At 46.3% G+C, this 18,501-nt stretch overlaps 1 pseudogene; it reads right to left on the minus strand.

The window, feature by feature from the left end:
• Window positions 1-1,047: 1,047 nt before the first annotated feature.
• On the minus strand, window positions 1,048-16,992 carry LOC136322641 (polyunsaturated fatty acid lipoxygenase ALOX12-like; annotated as a pseudogene).
• Between the last annotated feature and the right edge of the window lie 1,509 nt (window positions 16,993-18,501).

Below are 18,501 nucleotides of genomic sequence, written 5' to 3' on the forward strand. Positions count from 1 at the left end.
CCACCTCAGGCACTAAAATGGCTCCAGTTGCAATGAAGCAACACCCCAGATGGACAGAGCATTGCCCCCTAGTGGGCTTGCCAGGTTAATCCTAGATGGGCGCATGCAGGAGTCTATCTCTCTGCCTCCCACTTTCACGTAAGAAAAATACAAAAAAATAAAAATTAAAGATAATAATTCCAACCTTACAAAAAATATTCCCCAAATAACACAGAATGAGGAACACTGCCCAATTTACTGTTTGGGGAAATTATAGTCTTCTTAACAAAAAATAACAAGGATAGGTCAAGAGATAATTATAGGCCAATCTTATTCATGAACACAGATGTAAAATATGTAAACAAAATAAGCAAATTGGGTTTACAATGCATAACCCAGTGTATATCTTTCAAAAATGTAAAGTTGACAAGATTTAAAAATGCATGTAGATGCAAAGTAATTCAAATAAAAATTAGAGGCTTTATTTATGGAATTTATTTTTATTTGTTGATTTTTAGAGAGAGGAAACAGAGAGAGCAGAGAGAAAGTGGGGTAGAAGCTAGAAACATCTACTCATAGCAGTTGCTTCTCGCATGTGCCTTGCCTGGGCAAGCCGGCAGTTTCAAACCAGTGACTTTAGTGTTCCAGTTCAACGCTTGATCCACCATGCCACCACAGGTCAGGCTGATCTTAATGTTTATATGATAGGACAGGAGCCCAAGAAAAGCCAAAGCAACTCTAAAGAAAAAATTTGATGAATGTGTCATCCATGATAAGCTGTATAGTTATGTCAGTGAGGTATAACTACTGGACAGCTAAGAACTAGTCTCATTCATAGATGCCAACTTCACATGTCAGTATTATAGATTACTAGGGAGAATGGGCTTTTCAATGAACAGTGCATTGACAACTGATTATCCAACTAGAAAAAAAATAGAATTGACTTCTATCTGCCACTATATTAAAAAGACCAGATTCACTATTTAAAAATTTTAAACCACATCAATGATAATAAGATGTCATTATATAATGATTTTGTAATAAATGGAGAAGGCAAAATTTCTAGGGGAAAGAAAATGTTACATGACTAGATAATTGATTTCTCTAAGGGAGTTAATTTCAAGTTAAAGATCATTCTATTAGGGAAGAAGGAATAAGGACAATGCCTCATGCTAGTGAGAGGTTTAGGTAGGGAAGTCAAGAGGAGAAAATAGAACCATAGCAAGTCAGACTGAGGAAAATGTAAATACCAGGGGGAAAATACCAACTATGGTGTTGGCCTAAAGTATCTGAAGGGTGAACGATATGGGCTCAGCTAGTGATACTGTTCTCTATGCGGCTGGGCTTCAGGTATTCATAGGGAAGGTCTAGCTGCTCATTTCGGGCCACGATTTCCCTTTCCAGCTTGTCCAGATCCATTTGAAATTGTCTTAAAACAGCCTTGGGCTCAGGACCTGAGAAATATTCTTCTTTGTGATGCCCCAGGGGTACCTGAAGCAGAAAGAAAAGATCAATCATCTTCTATTCCAAGAAACAGGGACCCAAACTCCAGTCCCTCACCCTAATGTCTCCTTGTCAGTCATCAGCCCCCACAGTGTTCCAGGGGTCCCCTCTCACCATATCTGCATGCGGCCGACTCAGGAGCCATGTGATGGCCATTTGAATACAGCTCTGCTGGACATCGGGTAGTGAGCCCATCATTGTGGCCATTGTGACATCTTCCTTGGTGGTGGGTGGGGGCATCCGCATTGAAAATGGAGTATTGGGGACCCTGGCATACCAGTCAAACTAAAGGAGGAAAAATCTGGAGTCACTCAGAAACTCTGATTCAGGACCCTAGTCCCCAACTCTCTCCCGGAAGTGTCTGCTAGCCCAGACACTTTCTCTCAGAGACCAGGCTTTCAACTGTCCGTACCTGGCCCTGATTGACGGCCCCGTGCTGGGCAGAGCATGTGAAGATACACATGGTAAGGAAATGGCAGAGCTGAGCCCGAGACTGGAAGGATACAGGGAAACCTAAAAAAATGAGCAAAGTTTAGACACCATAGTTACAAAGGAGATAAGGAAATAAATGCTGATGTCTTAACATGTCCATGTATTAGAATTAGTGTTAATGCATTCACTTTTTCAAAAAGTATTGAATTACTATTTACCAGACACTATATAGGCATTGGCAATATGCTGGTTGGGAATACAGGCTGTTGTAAGAATGATAATAAACAGAACAAGTAAAATTACACACAGTATGTTAGATAGTAATAAGAATATTAGGGCCCTGGCCTTTTGGCTCAGTGGTAGAGCTATGGCTTGGAGTGTGGAGGTCCTGGGGTCCTGGGTTAGATTCCCAGTCAGGGCACACAGAAGAAGTGACCATCTGCTTCTCCACCCTTTCCCCATCTCCTACCCTCTCTTTCTTTCTCTCTCTTCACCTCCCGCAGCCATGGCTTGATTGGTTTGAGTAGATCAGCCCCAGGCACTGAGGATGTCTTGGTGGAGCCTCCACTTCAGGTTCTAAAAATAGCTCAGTAGCGAGCATGGCCCCAGATGAGTAAAGCATGAGACCCAGATGGGGGTTGCCAGGTGGATCCCAGTCAGGGTGCATGCGAGAGTCTGTCTCTCTATCTCCCCTCCTTTCACTTAAAAAGAAGGAGAAAAAAAGAATATAAGAACGGCAGGGAAAGGAGATCTGAAAAGTCAAGGAAGAGTAGTTGATAATTTAGTACTGGCTCTGCTGGTGACTAACTGCATTACCTTGGACCAATGGCTTAGCCTCTCTGAGCTTCTGTTTTTCTCTGAAAATAAAGATAATAATAGCTACCTTATAAAGACGATGATGCATGTAAAGCCCCTCAGTACCCTGTAGCTATGGTTACAAGGTGGAGAGTGGGGAGGTCTGACAGGCTGGTTGGTCAATACCCAGTTTTCAAAACGTGGTTTAAAGGCACAGGACAAAGGTAGATAACCAAAAAGGAAAATAGGCAAAAGAGTAACAGGCTTTTCCTAAAGGAGGATATCCGTATGGCTTCTAAACCTGAGAGAAATTACTCAGCTCTACTGATCATTGGGAGAAACAACTTAAACTCATAATGTGATAACACAACATCTTCACCAACATGACTAAAGTATTTTTTCCAAATATTTGAGAAGATATAGAGCAACTATAACTCATACTCTATGGCAGGAGTGCAATTTATACAACCACTTTGGAAAACTATCAGAACCTACTAAAACTGAACATGCACATATCCTACGATCCATCAGTTTCGCTTCTGGCTGCATACCCAACACAAATGCACACACAACAATGTTCACAGCAGCAGTGACATTAATAGCCTCAAAATGGAAATAGCCCAAACACCCACCAAAAAGAGAAAGGGAAAAAAGGCCTGTGTCATATTCATGAAATAGAGTAGTATAAAATGAGAAAAATGAACTACATGCTTTATGTAACAACGGCATGGGTAAATTTCAAACCTCTGTTTGTACTTTCATTTATGTAAAGTGCAAACAGGTAGAACTAACCTATGTAGTATGAAGTGGTTCTTTTTGGATGGGCAAGAACTGGAATAGAATACAAGGAGTTTTCTGGAGAGCTGATAATGTTCTTTGTGCTAATTATACAAGCATGTCACCTTACTAAAAATTCAAGTTTATAGCTATGATTTATAACAACTTTTCTCTAGGTTTATTATAATGAAATTCCCACTCTCCTGAAACATAATTAAGAATATCCTAATTATTCCCGGAAAATAGTTTTAGATATCTGGGTTATAATACAGAAAAAAGAGAAGTCATAGTCTCATGTTGATGCTGAAAGGCTTCAACTCACCCCTCCCTTTCCACTCAATTTACAACTGAGGTCCTGCTCAGGGAGTTAATGACCTGCCATCTATTATACTCGCTGATCACATTGGTGAAGTAATTTCTTGGAGTGAGGCATATGACCACAATCATTTTACATTGATTGCCTTACACATGTTTTTTGTGTGACAGAGACAGAGAGAGTGACGGACAGGGAGAGACAGAAAGGAAGAAAAGAGATGAGAAGCATCAATTCTTCGTTGAAGCACCTTAGTTGTTCATTGATTGCTTTCTCATATGTGTCTTGACCAGGGAGTAGAGCAGAACGAGTGACCCCTTACTCAAGCCAGTGACCTTTGGTTCCAGCTAGCAACCATGGGGCTCAAGCCAGAGACCTCATGCTCAAGCCATTGACCATAGGGTTTTGAATCTGGGTCCTTTGTATCCCAGTCCAATGTTCTATCCACTGCGCCACCGCCTGGTCAGGTGCCTTACACATGTATTATCTCTGTCACATTCATTATTTCATTTAGGACAAGTAATATATTTGCATTAGAGAAAACATTAAAAGTCTGAAAGATTACATGGCTTATTCAAGGCGTAGGTCTGGGAAGAGAAAACCTTTACCCACTGCCTTTAACAAAGGTGCTGAGAGAGTGACGGCACACAGGGCACCATGAAAGCCGAGGGAGAACAGTACGGATTCAAGAGGTTAAAGTTTATATTCCAGGAAGTATTACAAGTGCTCTAATGCGGCTATTTCTGGGGAAGAAGCAAGCAAGAGGAGAGCTGATGAGGTGCTGTTGGGTGGATGGGGAAGGTATGGCCTCAGATACTTGCAGGTAAGACTCCACTTCATGGTATGGGCGTGGCTTACTGATGTGTACATCCCCAGGGCCTGGTTTAAGTAATAGCTCTTAGCTATGGCTTGTCGTTATCACACAGAGGGATTCAAGGTATTGGTGTGGAGTGTAAAGAGGGAAAGAGTTATGGGACGATTCAAAACAGTCCCGGTTGGCCTATGTGCACTAGAGAGAGGAATATGAACCTAGTAAGAGCTCAAGAAAGGCTTTGTCTTTCTAATGGCTGAAAAATGGGGCAGGAGAACTATAGGAGCGCACTTTTGCCTAAGAAACTTGAGTCCCAAGAATCGTAATGCTGAGTTTGGGTTTAAGTCAAAACATATACAGTATAGAGACTATAATTAGAAATGACCTTGTACTATGGCAAGTGGGTCATATGTCCGTGTCCTCTCTGTGTGCTAGACAGTAGCAGGAAGAAGGAAAAGAGAAGAAAATTAGGGTGGCTGTCATGGGCTTTATTGGGAATAATATCCTCACTTATATTTTTAGGTAAGGGAATAGATGACCATTAGGAGAGAGCCTGGCAGGGCCTGGGCAGATTCCTCACTGGCTCTGGTTCTGGCCTTACTGAGCCCCATGGCAGTTCAGGGGCATCTGTGAAAAGGTATGGGGGTCTCTGAAGATAATCCTTGTGTTTCTAGAATTGTTCTGAGTCTTAGGAGGTGGGAAAGGGACCCACAGGCTTTATAGGTGGAGGAAGAAGGGGTGATGAGGGTTAGGGGCTAGGGTCACGTCCCCAGAACTCAAGGCTGAGAAGGGGCTCTGGACAGAGTGTCTGAGGAGCTCCCTTCTCTGGGGAGGGATCTCACCTCGGTCCTGGGCCTGGCACAGCCCCACCTCAGTGATCTCTCGACACCAAGCCTGCAGCTCAGGGTCCCCTCTCACGACATCATCCCCGGGGTAGAAGAGGTGGACGATCCCTTCCACGTACCTGCCCAGAGGAGGGAGCTGAGCTCCTGGAGAGCAGCAGGCTGTGGCCTCTGAGCACTACTCCTTTTCTGTGCCCTCTGCCCAGCTGCCTCTCGCTGTGTCTCAGTATAGATCCTTCAAGACTTGCCTTATGGGACATTGCCCAAGTTCTTTCTAAACACTAGCTTACTAAGGAAGGAAATGTGGGTTGTTACTTTTAAGAATTCTGTACATGATTGATAATCCTCTTCATAAGAAAATCCCTGATTCCACCAGACCCATGTTTTTCCCACCCACACACTTTGGCTGCATACACTGACTATTTCAGTCTCCCCATCTTCAGATCCTACCCTCAGTCTCCTTACTCTCCCTCATCGCTCCCAGGATCGAGTCCTGCTCCTCCTGTCTGGACCTTCTTGTTTCACGTTCCCTTTGCCCCATGCTGACCTTAGGCCAAAGCCCTGTTCTCCCTCTCCCCAATGCCCTTCATTCTCAGCTCCCACTCTCACCCACCGGGAAATGATCTCCCAGAGCCGTAAAGCATCGTGGGCATAGAGGGCACTTGGGATTCCCAGCAGGCCCCGGTCAGCCAGATCATCAGGAGGACAGAGTGAGCGGTAGGTCAGCTAAGCCATGGCACGACGGATCAACTGAACATGGCCCCTGCCACCTGTGCTCACTGCCTGGGACAAAACAGATGAGAGGCCTTGAGGAAAAGGACAGAGCATAGTATACAAAATGTTCAGTTGTGGGGCTCTCACATTTAAAGACACAAATATAAAGGGATATACTTCTGGGTTTAAGAGTCAGGGTATTCACATAGGGTGGTCTGGAATCATTACAATGACAGGAGGTCATAGAGAGTTGGATAATGAGGTGGCCCCACACTCCATTACCTCCTACCTTATCAAATATCCCTCCATCTGAGATGAGGCTGGACCGTGCCCGGGCATTGATCTCCATGGTGTAGCGGGTGTGTGGGATCAGGAGCTGGATGGAGAAGATGGGAGGGGGTGGTTTATGGAGGACATGGTTGGGTCCTTCCATGTAGTGTGTGGCACTCAGCATGGTGGCCTTCTCTCCTGGCAGTGCCCTTGCAGGCTGCTCTCCTTCTGCTTCCCTGGTCACCCAGTATCATGTTCTCCTATTGTCCTGGAGTTGAGCTTTGGAGTCTGATTAACTAGGATTTAATCTACACTTTGCCACTTAATTTGATACCTGACTAAGATAATAAACCCTTTAAGGGTCCACCTCTTTATCTGTTTACAGGGAATGACAATAGGGTCTTTTATCACAGGCGCTGTAGTGATGCTTATGTGTATAATATGTAGTTCGTCCACTACCTAGCACACAGACATCCTTAATAGTAGCTGTTATCATTACCATTATTATTCAGACCTTGAATATAGGTGTCCTATGAGAATCAGCTCTTTAACTTTTTTTTTTTTTATTTTTTTATTTTTTATTTCTCTGAAGCTGGAAACAGGGAGAGACAGTCAGACAGACTCCCGCATGCGCCCGGCTGGGATCCACCTGGCACGCCCACCAGGGGGCGATGCTCTGCCCCTCCGGGCCGTCGCTCTGTCGTGACCAGAGCCACTCCAGCACCTGGGGCAGAGGCCAAGGAGCCATCTCCAGCGCCCGGGCCATCTTTGCTCCAATGGAGCCTCGGCTGCGGGAGGGGAAGAGAGAGACAGAGAGGAAGGAGAGGGAGAGGGGTGGAGAAGCAGATGGGCGCCTCTCCTGTGTGCCTTGGCCAGGAATCGAACCCAGGACTTCTGTACGCCAGGCCGACGCTCTACCACTGAGCCAACCGGCCAGGGCCTTAACTTTTGATTTTTAAAATAACTTTTCTATCATGCACATCCTTACATTTCTTTTTTTAAGTGAGAGGAGGGGAGATAGAGAGACAGACTCCTGCATGCACCCTGACTGGTATTCACCACACAACCCCTGAGCCCAATGCTCCAATCAGGTGAACTATCCTCAGTGCCTGAGGCCTACACTTGGACCAACAGAGTCACTGACTGTGAGAGGGAAAAAGAGAAAAGAAGGCAAGAGAGGAAAAGAGAAGTAGATGGTCACATCTCATGTGTGCGCTGTCTGGGGACCCAACCCTCGATGTCCACACACAAAGCTGACATGACACTCTACCCACTGAGCAAACCGGTTACGACCAAAATAACATTTCTATCATGCACATCCTTACAGTTTAAACTAACATTTCTAGTAATTTTTCAAAGCTGCTTCTCCAATCTCTAGTTTGTTTATGCTAAGCATTTTATAAATTTGGGGTCTGGGGGGTGGGGAGGGTACTTGCAGTCAGAATTAGAGGAACCATATTCATCTATCTTCTTTACCAGCAGAGGGGTTGTTGTTAAATCTCCTCTTGCCACCAGCGGGTCACTGTCGGTTAGGCCCCCTCTCTCCTGCTTTCCCTTGGCCGTTAAGAAAGGCCATCGCATCCTCATATGCCTTTCCTTTTGTCCTAGACAATTTTGTCTGTTCCTGAGGAGGAGGAGTCATGAAATATTGGTATTTATATGAGCTGGTGATACCGCATGGAGGGAAAGACACAACTGCTATCACTGGTGCCAACATATCAAACAACTCGCATTGGTCTGAAACTCCAGAAAGATTGTCAAGGGTGCTGAGTTTCACAGCCCAACATCCACATGAGGAGAGAAGGTACCAGAAAATAAAGAACTAATGATAATAATAATAGCAAGAACTATATTTTTTGTAGCATCTAGCCTGCGTCATGCTGCTCTGTTGTCTCTCATCAACTCTACAGTGGAGCTCCTATGATCCACATTTAGAGATGGGGACAGTGATCCCACATCTGGAAAGTACGGAGGGGAGGAGTTGGGATTCAGACCCCAGCAGTCCAAATGCAGGGCCTACACGGGTGGGTAACCTTTATGAAATGGGCAGGCTTAGCCCTCCTGGTGGCCTGATAACAACTCATCTGTCTGCCATGGGATGAAGTGGTTATGCTGAGGCAGACAGGTGCAGAGAGGATGTCAAGGGGATTTTGTAGTGTAGAAGAGGGTTTAGCCACTAAGCTACACAGAAGATGGCGATGCAAATACATCATAAAATCAATCAAATCCAAGATCAATGAATTCTACAATACTAATGTCTACCTTGTCTATGTTATCCCAGAATCCAAAGGGGTCACTGCTACCAATGGACAGGTTTGGGGAAGAAAGTGAGGACTCCAGGAAGAAACACAATTCTGATATTCTACCTAGCGTGTGCTCACATATTTGGCTCCACTTCAAACTCCATGTACCTAAAACTGAACATCTCATCTTTGACCTCACATTGGCTTCTTCTGATTTTATTGTTCTGAAAATTGCTCATAAACATGCATTATTTTTGCTCCTGCTTTTATATACAAAGTGTCATCAAGAATTTTATTTATGTATTTTTTACTTTTTTTTGTAGCAGAGACAGAGAGAGAGAGTCAGAGAGAGGGACAGATAGGGACAGACAGACAGAAAGGGAGGGAGATAAGAAACATCAATTCTTCCATTGCAGTTCGTTCTTTAGTTGTTCATTGATTGATTTATCATATGTGCCTTGACCAAGGGGCTACAGCAGATGGAGTGATCCCTTCCTCGAGCCAGCAACCCTGGGCTTAAGCTGGTTAGCCTTGCTCAAGCCAGATGAGCCTGCAATCTAGCTGGTAACCTCGAGGTCTCGAACCTAGGTCCTCAACATCCCAGTTTGACGCTCTATCCACTGTGCCACCGCCTGGTCAGGCGGTGTCATCAAGATTTTTAAAACATTTTTAAAGCAAGGTCAAGGCTATTTTTCTGCCTTCTGGCTAGCAATAGATTGCAGGCTCTCCATTTGGTTGAATGACAACATTCTGGATCAGTACAGCAGTATCTACCAGGTCAGCTCCTGGGTGTTGCTGCAGCTCAGACCTCTGAGTTTCCTCTCCCATCTTGCACCCAGTTATGCTGCAACTACTATTTCCTTTCATCACAAAGTGACTGCATTTTCCTTCCCACTTATTGAACCACCATGTAATGCACCTCTGACAGTACAGGTTAAGTAACCTCTTGGGCTGTTCTTTTATCCCTTCTATCCTCTACTTCATGTGTCCTAAGTTGTGGTGGAACACCCTCCAACTAAAATATAGTGTTTTTTATGTCATGAATTTGACTCCAAAGACAAGGGAAGTGAAGGCAAAGATAAATGAATGGGACTACATCAGACTAAGAAGCTTTTGCACAGCAAAAGAAACTGTCAACAAAACAAACAGACAGCCAACTAAATGGGAGATGATATTTTTGAACAACAGCTCAGACAAGGGGCTAATATCCAAAATATATAAAGAACTCACAAAACTCAACAACAAACAAACAAGCAAACAACCAATAAAAAATGGGAAGAGGACATGAACAGACACTTCTCCCAAGAAGAAATACAAATGGCCAACAGATATATGAAAAGATGCTCATTTTCACTAATTGTTAGAGAGATCTAAATCAAAACTACAATGAGATACCACCTCACACCTGTTAGATTAGCTATTATCAACAAGAGGGGTAGTAACAAGTGCTGGAGAGGCTGTGGAGAAAAAGGAACCCTCATTCACTGTTGGTGGGAATGTAAAGTAGTACAACCACTATGAAAGAAAGTATGGTGGTTTTCCTCAAAAAATTAAGAATAGAGACCCTGGCTGGTTGGCTCAGTGGTAGAGCGTCGGCCTGGCGTGCAGGAGTCCCAGGTTCGATTCCCGGCCAGGGCACACAGGAGAAGTGCCCATCTGCTTCTCCACCCCTCCCCCTATCCTTCCTCTCTGTCTCTCTCTTCCCCTCCCGCAGCAAATGCTCCATTGGAGCAACGATGGCCCGGGCGCTGAGGATGGCTCTGTGGCCTCTGCCTCAGGCGCTAGGATGGCTCTGGATGCGGCAGAGCGACGCCCCAGAGGGGCAGAGCATCGCTCCCTGGTGGGTGTGCCGGGTGGATCCCGGTCGGGCACATGTGGGAGTCTGTCTGACTGCCTCCCCATTTCCAGCTTCGGAAAAATGCAACCCCCCCCAAAAAAAAACAAAAACAAAAACAAAAAACACAAAAAAACAAAAAATTAAGAATAGAACTACCATATGACCAGCAATCCCTCTACTGGGTATATACCCCCAAAACTCGAAATCATTGGTCCGTAAAAACACATGCAGCCCCATGTTCATCACAGCATTGTTCACGGTGGCTAAGACATGGAAACAACCAAAAAGCCCTTCAGTAGAGGATTGGATAAAGAAGATGTGGTACATATATACTATTGAATACTACTCAGCCATAAGAAATAATGACATAGGATCATTTCTGACAACGTGGATTGACCTTGATAACATTATAATAATAAGTGAAATAAGTAAATCAGAAAAAACTGAGAACTGTATGATTACATACATAGGTAGGACAAACAATTGAGACTCATGGACATAGATAAGAGTACAGTGGTTAGCAGGGGGAGAGGGAGGGAAGGAGGGAGTGGTGGTAGGGGCGGGGCATACAGAAAACCAAATGAAGGGTGACAGAGGACGATTTGACTTTGGGTGATGGATATACAACATAATCAAATGTCAAAATGACCTGGAGATGTTTTCTCTAAATCTATGTGCTCTAGTTAACCAATGTCACCCCATTAAAATTAACCGTCTAAATAAAATTATTTTAAAAAATAGTTTGCAAATATCAAAAAAATAAAAAATAAAATAAAATATAGTGTTTCTTGTTTTGTCTCTTGATTTCAAACGCTATTTCCTGATACTTTTCTCTGGTTATTTTTTATGTGTACCATTTGTCTCCATATTTAAATATAAACTCTTTGAAAGCAAATAATACTTTTGTCTATCAAGTTATTTCCTACTCTATATTAGACTCATTGCTAGAGAATATCAGAGCAGCCTTACAATAAGTGCTGGATATATGCTAAGTGACTTGACTTAATACAATAGATGGGATCTCTCTGTATTATCTCTTAAAACTGCATGAAAATCTATAGTTATCTTAAAATAAAAATAATTTAAACATTAGAAATAAAGCCATAAGGCTCAAGGTCCTGATACAATCATCTCTTCTCCATTCACAAATTACTATCAAGATTTCTGTTACAATAAAATAGACACTCAATCAGAAGCTTTGTTAACATGTTCCCACCCACATGGCTTAAGCTGTTTAAATCCTGCATAGCGGTTGGGTTGTTTCCTTTCTCAGAGATGTGAGAAAGATGGGACACGGAGGGGAGAGGATGTACCTTGAAGAGAGGGTGCAGCCCTGGGAGGCACCTCATGGTGGCCACAGCGATGACCTCAGCCAGAAAGTGAGTGTTTAGAATGTGATACTGGAGCTCGTGTAGTTGGAAATCTGAACTTCGGACCCAGATCTTTGCCAGAAGCCAGGCTAGTGGAGGATCTGAGGGCAGGAACAGTGGTGGGGTGGGCGAGCTGGGGTTGGGAGGCTGGATCTGGAATAAAGAGATATTAAGCATTCATTGACCTCATCATATGTTAGACACTATGCTTAACACTCTGGGGAAACTAATGGCTAAGATTATATCCTCCCAGGGAATTATAATCTAGTAGGAAGACTGAGGATTCTTCCGTTGGCCTCTCAATACCTGTGGGAGCATGTGAGTATCAAGATGGTCGGGATCATAGCAGGAGTAATTGGAAAGAGGGAGTCCAGTATGACTGTAACAGTGGTTTGGGAGAAACCTGACCATGGTCAGGATGGTAGAATAGGAAGAAGCTAAACTTCTGAGATAACTGTCAGTTCTCAACAACTGGTTGGTGAAAACAGTAAGAACGAAAACACATTAAACCAAAGGGAGAAAAGATGTCTAAGAAAGAAGGGGTTTTCCACAGATTCAAAGGTCAGATAAACATTGAGTAGCCTTAGCATGGGAATCAACAGAGACCACTATGACTCTCAGAAAGGCCATTTCCGGTAAGTAATGAGCAGACTGCAAGGTAGGAAGAAGATATTGGAGATGAGGACAGGCAGCTCTTACTGAGTGCAGCCGGGGTGGGGGACAAGAGCCAGTGGTCTTTGTGTTTTGGCAGAGGTTGGGGTGAACACAAAGCAGTGTTGGGAGGAGGAGGCCCAGGCCGCCTCACCTGGATGACCATGGGCAGCAGCTTCCCACTGGGTTCCATCTTCAACATGACGAGGGGGGCAGCCAGGTACTGCTTCTCTCCTCGGATCACATTGGCTGGAATTCCATCCAGTAGGATGAAGTCAGCTTCAAAGAGGGAACCCTTCTGAGGAGACGAGGAATGTATCCATGGTTACAGTTGAAAACATACTTCCACAGGGCCCAAGCAAAGAAGAAGAAATATAAAGACATTCAGAACAGTTTCTTGCCATTTTCCTACATCAGTACCAAAGTCCCAGTGGCAGAACTGAAGGAAGCTCCAGCACATCAAGTTCAAGTCCTCTCATCTTACAGGGAGGGATAAGACCCCACGGAAGGACTCTTCCCTAATGACATGTGACTTGTCTGTGGCAGAGGTAGATTTAGGATTGGGTGTATTCCAGTTGATTCTGTACCACAGGAATGCCAAGCTCTTCCCTAGTTAGGTTGTCCAAGCTCCTTGCCCCGACATCTCCTAAGGGTCTACTTTACTGACTAGATTCAGCCTCAGTGCATTGCCCTACATACTTTATAAGCAGAGGACTCTGCACCCAGGGACAGTGGATTAGCACAGCCTCCCTTCCCTGACTCACATTTGGTCCCTGCTCTTCACCACGTCTCCCCACACAGACAAGGAGAGAACAGTGTAGGGAGGGAGGAGGTACCTGGAGTTCTTTCTCCAACTGGGCCTGAAGCTCCTCCATCCCTGAGGGCAGGACCAGCCGGGAGGGCAGAGAGGTGGAGCGTCTCAGCAGCATGGGGTTGGCACCATTGAGGAACTGGTAGCCGAAAAGCTCATCATCCTGCCAGCACCGGTGAACCTTCTCTGTGAGATTGGAGTGGATGGTAGGAAGAGGATACTCACCACAATCCAATGTCCCTTTCCTCCAGACCTTACCCCAGGGATTTAGTCATGTCATGACTCCATATGCAGCCTACATATTTTCATTCATGAGGTTTCTTTGGGGACTAGAGAGTGTGACACACAGCTCATACTCCATAGCACCTTAAATGGGCCATCAAGGTGTTATGGAGAACTGAGGAAACCACTGACCAGCCAGGGCAGTCTTCGGTCCCCAGAAGATCTGATTAAAATCTTCCAGTTTGTTCCAGGAATTCAGGAGGGTATAAACATATTTGAAAGGAATCTCTATAATCCTAGAAAAGATATTAAGGATGAACCTATCAATTTACCAAATCCTCCCTATTTCTGGATTCACCAGCCCCACTCCATTCTGACCATTTGCTCACCCTGCCTTCAGTGTCCATTCATAGTCCAGCCTCTTTGCCTCATGGAATCTCATATTTAGAGGGAGATCATCCTTACTGCCTGCAGCTATTGACAGGGGTGACCCTTCCTTCCAAGTGGCCCAGCTAGGAGATGGGAACAAAGGGTAATGAAGGTTGTAGAAGTCAGTGATGGAAGAAGTTGTCAGAAAAGGGGGGGTGCAATTTGGAGGCTTCAAATAGGGTGGTCACCAGTAGATTTGCTGTCTTTCCTCCAGTTCCTTTTCTCGATGTTTCTGGAACACATCCAAGGTATTGGTTCCTGCCAGGCGGGCTGTGGAGACATTAAGGAAATTGACCTCAATACTTTGTACAATAGCATGCTATGCCCTGGCTTCTTCCAATCTCCTTTTTTCTAATTGTATGGCATCAGAATCTTTTGCCTTTTTTCTGCCTCTTTCTTGCCTGCTTAATTCCCTAGTCATTTATCTTCACCCACTCCTTTTCTTGATTTCACCCATCTCAGATCTCACATTTGTCCTGAGAGGAAAGTCTTCTTTTTGTACTCTTAACTCAAATTTCCCGATCTATCCCTATTCTTCATTATCTATGAATTTCTTTCTTAATCAGCCGAAATGTCCACACCTATCCTACACTATACCATATTACTTTGATACCTTCCCTTATCCTGGTCCTCTTGTGTCCAGGCCTTAACCTGTTCTCCAAAATAACGTATTTCAAATTAGGTATACTACCCCTCTGACGTCCCGTATCTCCACCATCACCTGTTCACTGAGATAAGACAGTCTATGTGTGCCAAACTCAAAGCACTGTTTCCACATCACTATCTGATTCCAGCTTCATTTCACCTACCCTCCACATCACGTTTATAGCTGGTAGCCTGACTTCATCCTGCCCTCATCTGTACTTATGCCTGCTTGTGTCTCAAAGACATGGATTACATGTTTCCAGTCTTACGTGTCGTGCACCTCAATTGTCTCTCATACTTACTTCCTAAGACAACAGATACTGTATTCGCAGTCCTCATTCATCCCCGCCCCATTCAGGGTGCTTCCTGCCCTCACAGTTTCTTCCGTGTTTTTCCTACCACAGCAGCAGTGCACGTCATATCCATGTGCTTCCCTTACCTGTCTCCTCTCGGGGGTCACGCCCACCACCCCCTATTCCATGTGCTAGCCTCACCTGTCCCTGCCCTAACCTAACTTGTTCCCAGTCACTAGAGATCTTTCCACTTGACTTTGGCTCGTCTGCTTTCCAGCATTGCTGCAACCCCATTCCCTGTGCTCACTTCTAGGGAGGTGGGATCCACACATCACTTAGTACCCGGTCCAGTCCCACTTCCAGCCTTTTTAATTCTACGTGTAACCTCCCCCACTTCCTGTCTTCTCCACCCTTCACCTGCGGAGCAGCCACTTTGTCAAGCCCTTTGGCCCTTCCTCAGTGCTGTCCCCTGCCTCCCGCCCCACCCCCAGGAGTCCCGAGACCCTGCGCCCACTTCCCTGAGCGGCCCTCACCGGTGCCCTCGGGCAGGGTCAGCACGCCCTCGCCCTGTACCCAGCGGTAGCACGGGAAGGCGGCCTCATCCGCGCTGGCCCCGGGGCCCCGCACGGTGATGCGGTCGCAGAACCACGCGTCGTCCACCAGGGAGTGGTGTTTGCGCAACTTCACGAACTGCAGGGGCCCCAAGTCGTCCGGAACGTCGTGCTCGAACTCCTCCACCTGTGGGGACCGGAACCCGCTGAGACTTGGTAGCGGGGACCCTGGACAGGCCGTGTTCCCTGGGGGAGGGGGTCTTCTGTGGACTCTGGTGACAAAGCCTCCAGCATTCCCTCCTCCCAACACCACCAGGAGGTCCCACAGCACCGGGAGGACCGGGCCGAGGGGCGCGGGGCGAGGCGCGCAGTGTCCTGAACTGAAGGCTGAGCAGCATCTCCTGCGCCCTCCATCACCTGAGCCGTCGCCGCCTTCGAGCTCTCAGAAAACCTAACCCCCTTGGAGCACAGATTCCATAATGACACAGGCCTGAGGTCACTTGGTAAAGGAGGGGAGGTAACGGTCAAAAGGAGGGGCAAAGGGGTTGAGCCCGGCTCGGGCCTGGCTCTGACCCTCACCCACCGGGCAGTCGTCCCTTCTCCCTGGAAGTCCCAGTCGGCACCGCAGCGCCGTCTCTGGTGCCAGCCTCCAAGTCCCGCCCGCCCTCACGCCGCTGGCCCAGCCCCGGACCCGGCTGAGTCCCCGCCTTCCCCGTCCACCTGGCCCGACGTTGGGCGCAGCTGCAGCTCCAGCTCCGCCTCCCCGCGCGCCCCGACCAGCCACAGCTGCACGCGGTTGAAAGATCCGGACCAGAGCCAGGATCCGGTGGCCACGCGGATGCGGTAGCGACCCATGGTAGCGGGTGGGCTCGCCTGGGTGTCAGAGGTTCGGTTACTGATACCAAAGACTCCGCGGCCAAGCTTCGTCTTATCGCCTGCAGGACAAGTCCAGGGCTTAATAAAGCAGGGCTCTGTGCGCCGCCCACTGCAGGATTGGTCCCCACCCCACACAAACCAGAGCCTGGGATTAGCCCATAGGGCGGGGAAAGGCGGACTGCCCTGCCAGCGCGGGGCTGAGCAGTGGGCTTGGCGAAAGATGAGGAGCTGAGCCTGGGTGTGGGAACACATGAAGAGGGGCAGGGCGAATCCACTAGAGTTTTCCTTCTAGACTCTCCGTCCCCACCCCCTATTGCCAGCCCACCCCCATCCCGGTCTAAGCACCCCTTCCGTTTTAATACCATTTTCTAAAGGGGTCCCGGGGGCCAGTCCCTTTTCCTGCTGGCAGTGCCTGGTGCCCCTGGGCGAATGTACCCCTGTCTCTTCACCTACCAGGTCTGGTTGCCGAACAGATATTGGGGTTGTTATTGTAGGCCAGAGAAGGCCTTTCTTGAGGAACATTCCAGAATTCAGGAATAAGAGTATCTCCTGTAATACAAGTTTGTTGTCCACCCACCTCGAAGTAGCTAATGTATTCCTTTTCTCCCTTTTCTACCCACACCCCCATCCCAAGACAGGTAACCAATGTCATATCTACTGTTTCTGCTTGTCCCCTCCTTTCTGTTAATAGGATTCTTTCATATGGTTTGGGTCATTTCTTCCACAAAAATGACACCTTTGTTTCTTAGAAGTTGCTTTCCACAGTCACCAATACAAGATGGTTATGTCTTCAGCTAACTTTATGGATTATCTTTGGATGGGTATTCAGTATTAATATGATGAGTGCTTTGATGGTTTTTTTTTGTTTTTGTTTTTTTTGTTTGTTTGTTTGTTTTTGTTTTTTTGGGGGGGGGTATTTTTCTTAAGCTGGAAACGGGGAGAGACAGTCAGACAGACTCCCGCATGCGCCCGACCAGGATCCACCCGACACCCCCACCAGGGGCGATGCTCTGCTCACCAGGGGGCGATGCTCTACCCCTCTGGGGCGTCGCTCTGCTGCGACCAGAGCCACTCTAGTGCCTGGGGCAGAGGCCAAGGAGCCATCCCCAGCTCCCGGGCCATCTTTGCTCCAATGGAGCCTTGGCTGCGGGAGGGGAAGAGAGAGACAGAGAGGAAGGGGGGGGGGGTGGAGAAGCAAATGGGCGCTTCTCCTATGTGCCCTGGCCGGGAATCGAACCCGGGTTCCCCGCACGCCAGGCCGACACTCTACCACTGAGCCAACCAGCCAGGGAATGATGAGTGCTTTGAAGAACATCTTTGAATGTGTACTCTATGTACCCTTATATTTAGAGGATAGACTCCCAGAAATGAGATTTCAGACTAAAATGAATGTATATATTTTATATTGCTTGTTATTTATTTTGAAAATCACTTTCTTGAGGTATGCTTGATATGTAAAATCTGCACATATTTGATGTATGCAATTCAATGAGTTTGATAATAAGTATACACCAACGTATATTACTGTCAAAATGCTTCCTAGAAAGGCTATAGCATGGTCCCAGCAGGCCCTTTTCTCTGCATCTTTATACCAGTATAGAAAGATATTACTTTTTAATTTTGCCAATAAGATGGGTATAATTTTCAAAAACAGGGATTTACACAAATTAAAGAGTAGGCAAGTAGTCAGTTGCTCTTTGGGCGGGAGTTGGTGGTGGGGGTGGCAGAAGACACAAAACTTCAAGTTCAGTAACAAAGGGGACCCTACTAATCAGAGCAAAAGCAACAGCCATAGTTTATATTCACATCAGGTCCTCATGCCCTCCCAAGTCCCAGAGAGTGATGTACGTGGTTCTAGATAGATGACAGCACACACAGCAGGCTGCATTATAGGAGGAAACCACTGAGGTTGGGGACTCACTACTTTTATGGTAAGCAGATTTATGTCCCTTCTTTGTCTACAGGAATATTGCCTCATCTCTCATGGCTGCTCACTACAGAAACAACCTTCATAAATCACCCAAGTAAAGAGCAGTCATGTGGCCCTAGCCAGTTAGTTGAGTTGTTTAAGAGCATCATCCTGAACTGCTCTTCAATCCCCGGTTGCGAGTTTGATCCCTGGTCAGGTCACGCATGG

This window comes from Saccopteryx bilineata, chromosome 2 (genome assembly GCF_036850765.1).
Source record: "Saccopteryx bilineata isolate mSacBil1 chromosome 2, mSacBil1_pri_phased_curated, whole genome shotgun sequence".
Lineage (NCBI taxonomy): Eukaryota > Metazoa > Chordata > Mammalia > Chiroptera > Emballonuridae > Saccopteryx > Saccopteryx bilineata.